The sequence below is a fragment of the Arvicola amphibius genome, chromosome X (assembly GCF_903992535.2).
Source record: "Arvicola amphibius chromosome X, mArvAmp1.2, whole genome shotgun sequence".
NCBI lineage: Eukaryota > Metazoa > Chordata > Mammalia > Rodentia > Cricetidae > Arvicola > Arvicola amphibius.
In genome coordinates, this window is record NC_052065.1 from 115511671 (window position 1) to 115522293 (window position 10623).

General features: G+C 39.8%; 1 protein-coding gene across 6 annotated transcripts in view; it reads right to left on the reverse strand.

Moving 5' to 3' along the window:
• The window catches only part of Enox2 (ecto-NOX disulfide-thiol exchanger 2), a 281277-nt gene extending 271999 nt beyond the window's left edge, over window positions 1–9278 (reverse strand). For 2 of the 6 annotated variants that reach the window (XM_038316241.2, XM_038316238.2), the window contains exons 1-2: window positions 9098–9254; window positions 7675–7723 (exon numbers count right to left, since the gene is read on the reverse strand). The gene's annotated coding sequence lies outside the window, so the exon portion shown is untranslated. Of the gene's footprint in view, window positions 1–7663; window positions 7724–9097 lie in introns of all 6 variants that reach the window. The other 4 variants (XM_038316240.2, XM_038316239.2, XM_038316243.2 and 1 more) reach the window with 3 other exon arrangements.
• Between the last annotated feature and the right edge of the window lie 1345 nt (window positions 9279–10623).

Genomic DNA, 10623 nt, shown 5'->3' on the forward strand with positions numbered 1-10623 from the left:
GTTCTGTAAGAGAGAAGTATAAATATTGGAAACAGACTAGAGCCAAACTGCAGCAAATGCCAGGGTGGAGAATCTGGCCTTCCTCCTAAGGATAACAGGAAGCTATTTATGGTTTCTGAGTCAGGGAAAGAAAATTAACTAAAACTGATTAGCTAAATAGTACAATTTGTTTAGGCAAATGTACCTTCAACATGCACTTGGCTTATATCTATATACTTCTGGCCCCTGTATATCTCACATGGACTATAGAGATTTCCAGCGCTGTGGACACTGGCAACTTTTCAGGCAGCCTTTTCCTTACATATATTCAGCCTATGTCCCTTTCCCTCCTTGTGCCCTCAACTTGCCTCAGTGTTGCTGAGTCAGCCAGCAATAAATAAGCTTCACATAATGTTTTTGAAATGAAGCTGCTAGGCTCTGAAACTGATTTCCTTTGTGATAATCAAACCCCAATTGCTGCAAGGATCACTGATTTGGGGTGGAAAAACTGAATATTCAACTAAGTGACATACAAAGGGGTACAGGAATATATGTCCTGTGTGTACAAGGCAACAATATTACTCTGTATACTGAAAGAAAGCTTAATGGTGGTGGCACTGGTGGACAGGGGTAAGTGATTAAAATACCACTTCTTTAAAACTGCTACATTACAAAGTGAACTTTCTCGGCCTCCCCAAACCCTCTAACCCAGTTGTATTACTCCCCTCCACTGTCTCACCCCTGCGTGCCTATGAGACAATGACTACACTTAGTACCAACCAATTTCTCTCATTAACTTGCCACAGGACACCTTCCAAAATTCCTAGTCTGTATCCCTATGTCACATTCCTAGTAGATTTCATACAGCATCATACCTTTACCGAAACTTTCCACGTTTATCCAAACTTCTTTTTACATGTTGGCTGTCCTGCTAAGACTCCTTGCTAGCAACTTGTTTATCTACTTAGAATATAGGCAGCTCCCATTTATTCTTTATGACTCAGCCAAGTCAAGGTTTGGATCTACAGGTTGCCCATACCCGGCAGTAATTCCTTTATCTGTGTTTCTAGGAAGCCTTGTGTCCATCTCTCTTTTTGAGTACCCTGTGTAGATTAGAATATAGTCACTGCTTTGAGTTCGATCTCCTCTGCTAGACTGTGAGCTCATTAAGGTGGGCAAGGATTACATATAATTACATATTGTATTTCCAGTGCTTAGCATAAGGTCCAGACCTTTATAAGTGATCAAATGTTTATCAAATGAGTGACTTTGAAAATCACAAGTCCTTTGATTTTAAATTCAGCATCTTTTCAAAAATTAATGTTTGGTTAGCAGAGAAATAAATGGGTATTATTGTGGCATTATTATACTTTATTCTTTGCCCACTAGCTGGCTTAGCCCCTTTCCTTGCCAGTCCCCTTCCTCATGTCCCCAAACAGTCCGCCTTCTGCTTTCATGCCACATTTATTTCACAGCCCTTGACATCGCCTGAAATGTGAAAATTGGAATACCATGCGGCCCATGTAATAGTAGTGAAGTGTGTCCGAGGACACACGACTAAAGAGGAAAGAGCAGACGGACATATCATGAGGTCTTCTTGTGGGATTGTTTCCATCCCGGGCAATTCTCACTGGCAGTTGTTGTTGCTAAAAAGAGCAGCTGGAGCAGATGAGAGGGGGCCTTACCAGGGAGTTCCCCATCTTTGTTAGGCAGTCCACCACTGAAGCAATATTGTTACTATAACATGCTCCATATAATGCTTCAGCTTCTGTGAATTACAGCCAAACTTTCATTTGTGCTCTGCCTACTGATGTCTTTGGACCAGCCCTGTTAATGGATAGTCATTGAATGTTCTCCAAGTTTTATTCTCACCTATCATTATTATGCCAGGGAACAGTATTTTTTTTTTAAGAGACCACTAAACAAAATATTACAAATGGAAGGGGAACAGAGCTCTAAAAAAAAAAAAAAGAAAGAAAAAGCAAAAAACAACTTTGTTCCTTCTATATCACCAGTGCGTTTCACTATGTCCCCATCGTACAAAGCTTTATACGCTGTTATCAGTAAAGTGTAAAAAGGAAAATAAAGGCCAGCAAAATATTGTACTTTGTAGGGAAGAAACAGAGGAAACAAAGCTGAAGACTGGAATGTAAATCTTTAGGTATATGATTAGCAGCCACTTCTAAAGAGTACTTGCGGCTACTTCTTAAAAGTAGGACAAAGCAATTAGCCTTTTCTTTAGACTAAACTGAGGTGGTTTGCTGAACTAAAAAAAAAAGAAAAAGAAAAAGAAAAACAACTGAGTCTGTTTTGATCTTCAAAAATGTCAAACTGGTAAACACTTGGGTTTTTTTGTGTACATATAAATCTAAGGGCCAAGGCTTGCTTGAGGAAGATTTAAGAGACATAAAATTTGTCTGAGGTGTCTGCCAAATCTGTGCAGCAGGGACAGGAGCCCTGGAAAAGCTGACACAATCATAATTCTCACAGCACCGACAAGCTTGTGCTGCACCGGAGCCACAGGAACCCACCCTTCCATAGGTAATACTGTTTAGAAACAGGCCAGTACATCGTTTGCTTATCCGCTATCTGGTAGCTCACTTTTGCCTAGATCCCACAGAGGGAAAAGACGGAAAGAAAAATAACCCCCTTTTGGCACACAGCCCAATTATCAGCTGGGTAAAATTTTCATTTAGATGATAGGCTTGCTCGTTGCAGTGTTCTCTTTCTTTTAGCAGCTCTTGAATGTTCGTTCTCTAATCTCTCTCTCTCGCGCTCTCTCTCTCTCTCTCTCTCTCTCTCTCTCTCACACACACACACACACACACACACACACACACACACACAAACTCCAAAGGCATCAGAAGGAGTATTTATGATTATCTGGTACAGAGTCTAGCACAGTAATTGCACATAATGAGCCTGCAATAATTCAGTGAATAATTTGAAATCCTAACTATAATTTCAATGTTGAACTGGAGAATTACAGATTCTTTTTTACTAGTATATAGGCATATTAATTGTAAAACTAATGGGTTTAAAGGGGATATGGTAGTCTATGTAAAGTAATATTATTCCATTCCCAGATGATTTGTACTCATAACTTCTGTCCCTAAAGATCATTCATTTTGCACAGTGCTTATTATTTGTAAGAAAAATGAAGAAATCACACTACAAGATACTAAGTGACTGGATGACAACTTTTTTTCTCTACTTTTGTAGAGAAAAATTTGATATCCAACATTCATACAAAAGTATTTTGTTATGATAATCCCTTACATATGCCTAAAATCATTTAATGCAAGAATATAGTGCATTCATGGGTTATATTCTGTAAATGGGATTAACTGTATAATTCAACCAAGGTCTTCCCTAGGGACAAATTGCTGAAAAATGCATTTACATGGCACTTAAAAAAATATAGCCAATGACATTGGCCCCCATGACATGCTCTGCTTCTTGTACACTCAATTCTACCACAATTTTCTCTAGCTTCCTGCTGGGATGCCCATTCCCAAAGGCACAGACTTTCAAGAAAGAAACACAGAGAAACTGGAACTATTCCAACTCCCTTCCATGAAGTGTTATGTGAGTAAGAAAATCTCTATAATTAACACAATGTGAAACATTGCATAGTAAAACTATGCCAGTTTGGGACTGTTCTTGCTGCGCTGTGATCACATGTAACGTGCCAAGGGACTTTAAGTCTATGTAGAGTGAGAAAATCAACAGGTATTTCAGGAAAGTACACAGCACTGAGCCACTGCAGGGTGTTAATGGTTTTTCTTAACAAAGTCCCTTATTATGATAATTTTTCTTCTATCACTTAGTCTTCCCCATCTGTAAAATAGCAGTAATTTTTTTTGAGACAGGGACTTACTATGTAGATCAGGCTGGCCTCTAACTCACAGAATGCTGCCTGCCTCTGTTACACCCAGCTTAAAATAGTAACAACTATTGAATGTATTTAATATGTTTGCTCTGATGATAGAATACTAATAGTTTGTGTGTTTGACAACAATCAGCCTATATAATCCACATCAGCATTTGGTCAACTATAAACAGTTCACATCTGCCTGACAGTGGCCTACAATTCCAAGATTATAAATCCAAGCAAGTTATAGGAGAAAATGGATCCAAGTACAGCTGATTTGCAAAGCTTTCATCATCTGGATAGTATTCTAAGAAAATGAGCAGCCTTTGAACTATGTCTATGAAGGCTGAATAGAATCATATTTGTAATTCATTAAAAAAAATCCTTTCTATGTAAAACAGATGGGAAGAGAGCTAGTGTAGAGGCAATAGAAATCTAGGCTAGAAATGACGCATTTGTGCTGGCTAGTAAGCACAACCCAAAGTAAAGCAAAGGCAATAGTGGTAGACAAGGAATAACTATTTTAAAATAAACTTACCAAATTAAAAAATGAAGTATGGTGGAATTATCTTTAAAAATAAGGAACAAATGTATCCCCGGAAAATATAGGACAATAAAAATAAAAGATAAAAAGTAGAAGTCATTATGTAATCTTATCATTTGTAGCAAACCCCTATTTGTGTATTTAACAGTAATTTTCCTTTGTGTGCATACAAAGATTTATGTGGCATGTATAAGATCTGTACATATGTTTAAGTTGGAATCTGCTGCATTATATAGGGTGTTTTATGGCCTGAATTTTCTCTGGATATATCACAAACAAGTTTCCACATCATGAAATATACTTTGGTAACATCCAATGACGTGGCTACTTAATGATCCACAATTGATTTCATTCCAACTTCCCGTACTGGGTAATTTTGGTGCCATTTTCCCCTCTTTTTGTCATTATAATACACAGCTCCAGGATAGCAGGGAGCTAAATTTTAGGAAACATGATTGCTTCCTCAGAATACAGCACTAGAAGTTGAGGATCGCTTAAAGACTATGTTCAGTTTTAGGATTTCTGACTCATATTGACAAATCCCTTTCAAAAAAGGGCTGACTAAAATTATCAGCCCACTACCAATGTGCCTAACCAAGAGAAGATGCATTTAAGACTAATGCCAAAGATAATCAAAGGGACCGGGTGGCTAGAGAGGAAGATGTTTTCTAAGAAAGTAACAAGAAAGGAAAAGTGTGAACCCTGTCAAGAGAAGTAAAGCAGGCCTAACAGGCTTAAACTATGAGAAAGAAAAAGATAACAAGAATGTCTAAAAATGAACACACAATGAAAGTGTGGGCATTTGAATTGTGATATTCAGTAAAAGTAGCACACTCAGTAAACTGCTATATTTTTGTCCATTTACATTTTTATTTTTATTTATTTTGTTGGTTTTGTTGTTGTTTGTTTTGTTTTGTTTTGTTTTGAGACAGGGTTTCTCTGTAGCTTTGGTGCCTGTCCTGGAACTAGTTCTTGTAGGCCAGGCTGGCCTCAAACTCACAGAGATCCACCAGACTCTGCTTCCCAAATGCTGGGATTAAAGGCATACCACCACCCCCCGGCCAATAAAAATAAATGTTAATATCCTGTACTACCAAGTTCCATAGCTGCATCCATGTGAATATTTGTTACGTTTTGTCATATAATAACCGACTGTCAGATGTCTACTGTCCCAAGTACTCTAAGTATAGAGATGAACGAGATGATTCCTGCCCTCAAGCTCACAATCTACTAAGAAAGAAACAACCACAGAATAGCATACTACAGTATGATCTCACCTGGAATAGAGGCAGCATGGGTCCTACAGAAGTGAGAATACTAACCTTGCCTTGTGTGTGCATTCATGCAAATGCGGAGTGTTTATTAGAAAGGCTTCCCAGAGAAACTCATGTTTTAATTGAACTTTGAGGGTTCTAGTAACACTCAATGAGGCAAAGGGGTGCTTTTGCATAACCCAAATCCACTCTCCTGAACAGTACCAATTCCCCAAATCCACTCTCCTGAATAGTACCAATTCCCCAAATCCACTCTCCTGAATAGTACCAATTCCCCTACATTGCCACCTTAATGTATGCAATAGCATGCTCTGGCAATGTTATGCTCATCATAAAATATAGAGAATAAGCAATTGGAAACACTAATGGAATAATATTTACATGTACCCATTACTACTAATCCTAACCAAAAAAAAATATCTCTCAAGTTTGTTTCCTCCTCTCCCACGTCACTACTTATGAGCTCCCTGAAGGGAAACACCCTACTGATCAAGCCTCCCTCCAGTGCATCCTTTCCACTGTTATCTTACAAATGGGAAAATCTGCTCATGGTTCTCTTTTCCTAAAAATGTTGACTTTTTTTCCTATCGCCTACAACTTTATTTCTTACACCCAACAGTAAGAGGTTATAACCTGGCCATATTTAACATATTCATACTATTACTTAGTATTTGTCTTTAAACCAACTTAAGACTAGTGTATTTTGTACCTTAGGTTTGATGAATAATAGTTTTTTTTTTAATCAGATACATCCAACTATGCAACTAATGAAACCTGAATTGTGAGTGGAAGCACAATGTAACTACCTGTGGGAACACACTCATATTTCTTAGTATTACGGTTGATTCTCCAAAAAGCACTCTCAAAATTCTGCAGCATACTTTGCTTGAACCTTCCTTGTCTCAGTCTCAGAACCCTGCTAGGATGAACTGCTCACATTAGAAAAACCCCCACACTCTACCATAAACACACCTCTTACAGACTGATTCCTGTATCTCCAATGGCTCCTCTCTACCTTCAAGAATTATGTATCATGTCACCTCCTCACAAAAGTCCCAGCTCTCTCTTTCTCTGGTTCGCCACTCTTTCCTGTATCCTACCACAATGCTGTACCTCTTTCTGTTCTCCCACAATTTTTTTACTCTATGGTATCTCAGAACTGTGGTCCCCTGGACCCACTGTGGGTTCAGACCTTGTATTTCCTCGCATCTTCTACACTTAATGTGTGCTCCAGTCACAAAGGACATCTAGTAACCTGGCTCCCCTTTGAAAAAGCTGAAATAAAATAAAATGCACAGAACTGACTAGAGTTGAATGGCTGAGAGATAGGACATAGTTTTTGTACAGAATCATCTAATTTAGAAAATGATATATTGACTATAATTTTGGCAGACATAATCAACTATGGTTATAACGGCAGTTAAGCAATTTTGGTATTGGCAACTATTTTACAGCAAAAACAGTGATATAGAAATGCAAAATGACTCATTTGGGTTTCTTCCAGGATGGCCAATTGTACCTTACAGTAACCTTCCCTTGCCACAACTGGAAAATCAAAAACAAAAAATGCATATCAGGACTTGGAAACCACAGGGGAAAGAGCATAGGTTTTCAAGTCAGAAGTCTGGACACTGAAACTCTACCTCAATTACCTCCAATCTATGGGCTTAAAAATCTGCATTTTAGTTTCTTCTCTGGAGAAAAAAATGGAAAAAATTGTACACATCTTATAAGACACTCAGATAATATAACAAAAGGCTTATGATGAAGCCTGGAATATTATTTGAGCGCAATAAAGAGTCATTACTAGTAACTAATCAGAAGATTGCAATACGGATAATCTGCTGTACAAGGACAGCAAACTCATCTCTTAAGAAAATGTTTATGGCACTTTGCTTTCTAACTGACAATTACAGGTTGTGGCTAAGAATAGTCATAAACAAAACATCTGCAAGACAAAAGTTTCTCCTTCTAGTTACATTAAACTCACACCTGGAACATACCACCACACTTCTTTGTGTTCTCCGAGAATTGACCTCAAATCAGGTTCCCCTAGGATGAAAAGGAAAATCACGCAGTCTTAATTTTTCAATCTTAATTTTATTCAATACAGAATAAAACTCAAACTCTGTACATCCTTCAACCTCTCATGTTACTATGATCCCAAACACTACCTCCCAATATATCCGTGCTGATAGCTCTTATATAATCAGATGTGCCCCTGTCACACAGCCCCCCTTTTCTATGCCTTCTTCTTAATTGCCAATCCCCGTATTAGAAAGCATTTTTCCACCTTTGCTCATTTCAAATTTCCTTTATTCCATGGGAGCCCAAATTAAAGGTGACCTCCTCCACAAAGCTTACTAGGATTGATCTAAAAGAAGGATAAATTTCAAGACTCCAACAAGTTCTGAGTTAGGCTCTAACTTTCCAAAATAAGCCTCTCCCTCCTATCTATATGCCTTTCCACTAAGCCCTGAGCACTTTTGGCACACATTTGTAATATGCAGTAATTAATGCGGTGTGTTTCACAGTCTACTGTGTTTTGCAGACAGTGAGCCCATTAAATGTTTAGCAACACTAGTGCTAACTAGTCTTCGTTGGAAGCTTTTAAAATGCTCCACGTTTTTTAATAGGTCCAATTGCCTCTCACCAGAACACTGGACTGAACCTTAATTATACATTCATCAAAAGTAAGGTTCTTTCCTTCTGCTCCCTATCCCTTCTGGAAATTGAACATACTTTCTACTCCAATGACTGGTTGAAGAGGACCAGTAAGAGAGATAGGTCGATTTTTTTAAAAATCTCATCATCAGGAAGCTGAAACGGACAGAAAATCAAGCTTCAGGTATAGCAAGGAATTTCCAAGCACGCGAGGGGGGAGGGAGGGAGGAGGAGGGGGAGAAGGAGGAGGAGCAGGAGGAGAAGGGGGGAGGGAGGAAGGGAGAGAAGAAGGAGGAGGCGGAGGGAGGAGAGAGAGAGAGAGAGAGAGAGAGAGAGAGAGGGAGAGAGAGAGGAGAGGTGCTCTATTCTCTCTGGTGCTCTCGTCTCTATTCTCGTTTCTCTCTTTTCTCGCTTATTGCTCGTCAGCATTTTCTCTCTTCCCTTCCCAGCTGCCACTTAATGAAGACTCTCTCAGTCCTATCAGCTATGAAGAAGCACATGCTGAGAGGTGTGTGAGAGAGGGGCGAGTGGTGGTAGGAACTAAAACAAAAGTGGGGGGGTGTGGAGGACGTGCTTGTCTTCTGGCTGCTCCAGCAACCGGTGCCCACTCCCTGACTCCCACGGACACCCCCCACCCCTGAAGTGGCAGAGCTGGGCGGAGTTAGGCGCCAAAGACGGCAGCCCCGGAAGCACCCTCCTCCCAAGGCCCCCTCGATCCCACAGTCCCCGGCCACTGCCACTCGGGCTTTCTGCCTCGCTGACCTCCAGCTCCCCGGCTACGGAAGCTCTACTCCTTAAACATCCGCGGAAAATCGGGTCCGCTCGGAAGCTCCTGGACCCGGAGTGCCCTTGCAGCACCGCAAGCCCCACAACTGTCTTCCCAACTCAGTACCTTCTGCTAACCGGCCTAGGCCAAGCAATGGGACCCAATGGCTGAACTCTAATCTACTGGGTGGCTACAGAGGCCTTTGCCATTGGCTACTGATCACCAGGAAAGTCTAAGTCCTAAGAGCATGGCCTCATGGGAAATGTAGTTTAAAGTAACTGGATACTATTCTTTCTCGGAACCATGCAATCTTGGCATTGGTGGAAAAACTCAAAGGATGCCAGTGGATTGTGGGAGATGAAGTCAATATAGTTCTTCGAGACACCCATAATTCTTCTAACACCAAGCTTCCGCTAATTCCTTGAGGTCGGCTACAGGAGAGTAGTCTGGGTATTGTAGTTTAATGTGCATGGCCCCTCAAACTAGCTTAGAGTATAAAGTGCTTGCTAAGGCAAACTAATGTTCTAGACTCTTTTGAATGCTTTTAAAATGCTTATGTTTTGAAGAAAGCACGTTCACATTGTGTTATGATTTGACATTCTCACTGAAGTCTGAGTATGGTTGATTTTTTTGTTTTGTTTTGTTTTTCAGGCAAAACGCTACTATCTAGCCTAGAAGTAGCCTTGAGTTAAGGATCCTATTGCTTAAGCCTCTTGAGACACATATTAAACACATGTGCTACCAAGACTATTTATTATACATATATATATGTGTATATATATATATATATATATATATATATATATATATATACTGTTTTTTAAGCTTAAAATTTTAACTTCTGGGCATCGGTGGTTCACACTTTCAATCCCAGGACTTGGGAGGCAGAAACAGGCAGATCTCTGTGAGTTAAAGACCATTTAGAGAGTGAGTTCCAGGACAGCCAGGGCCACACTGAGAAACCCTGTCTCAAAAATAAGAATTAAAGCCAAGCAGTGGTGATGCACACCTTTAATCGGTGTGGCAGAGGCAGCACTCGGGAGGCAGAGGCAGACAGATCTCTGTGAGTTCGAGGCCACCTTGGTCTTCAAGAACTAGTTCCAGGACAGGCTCCAAAGCTACACTGAGAAACCCTGTCTCGAAAAAACTAATTAATTAATTACCCGTCAAAGTTTGCCATTTATTAGAGTCATTAAAAAAAACTGTGTACTTCTCAGACACTGAGAGCAACAAATAATAAATAGGATCTCCTAAATCTGAAAAGCTCCTGTAAAGCAAAGGACACAGTCAACAAGATAAAATGGCAACCTACAGAATGGGAAAGGATCCTCACCAACCCCATATCTGGCAGAGGACTAATCTCCAAAGTATACAAAGAACTCAAAAATCTAGACATCAAAAGAACACATAATCCAATAAAAAAAATGGAGTACAGACCTCTAAACAGAGCACTCTCAACAGACAAATCTCAAATGACCAAAAGACACTTAAGGAAATGCTCAATATCATTAGCCATCAGAGA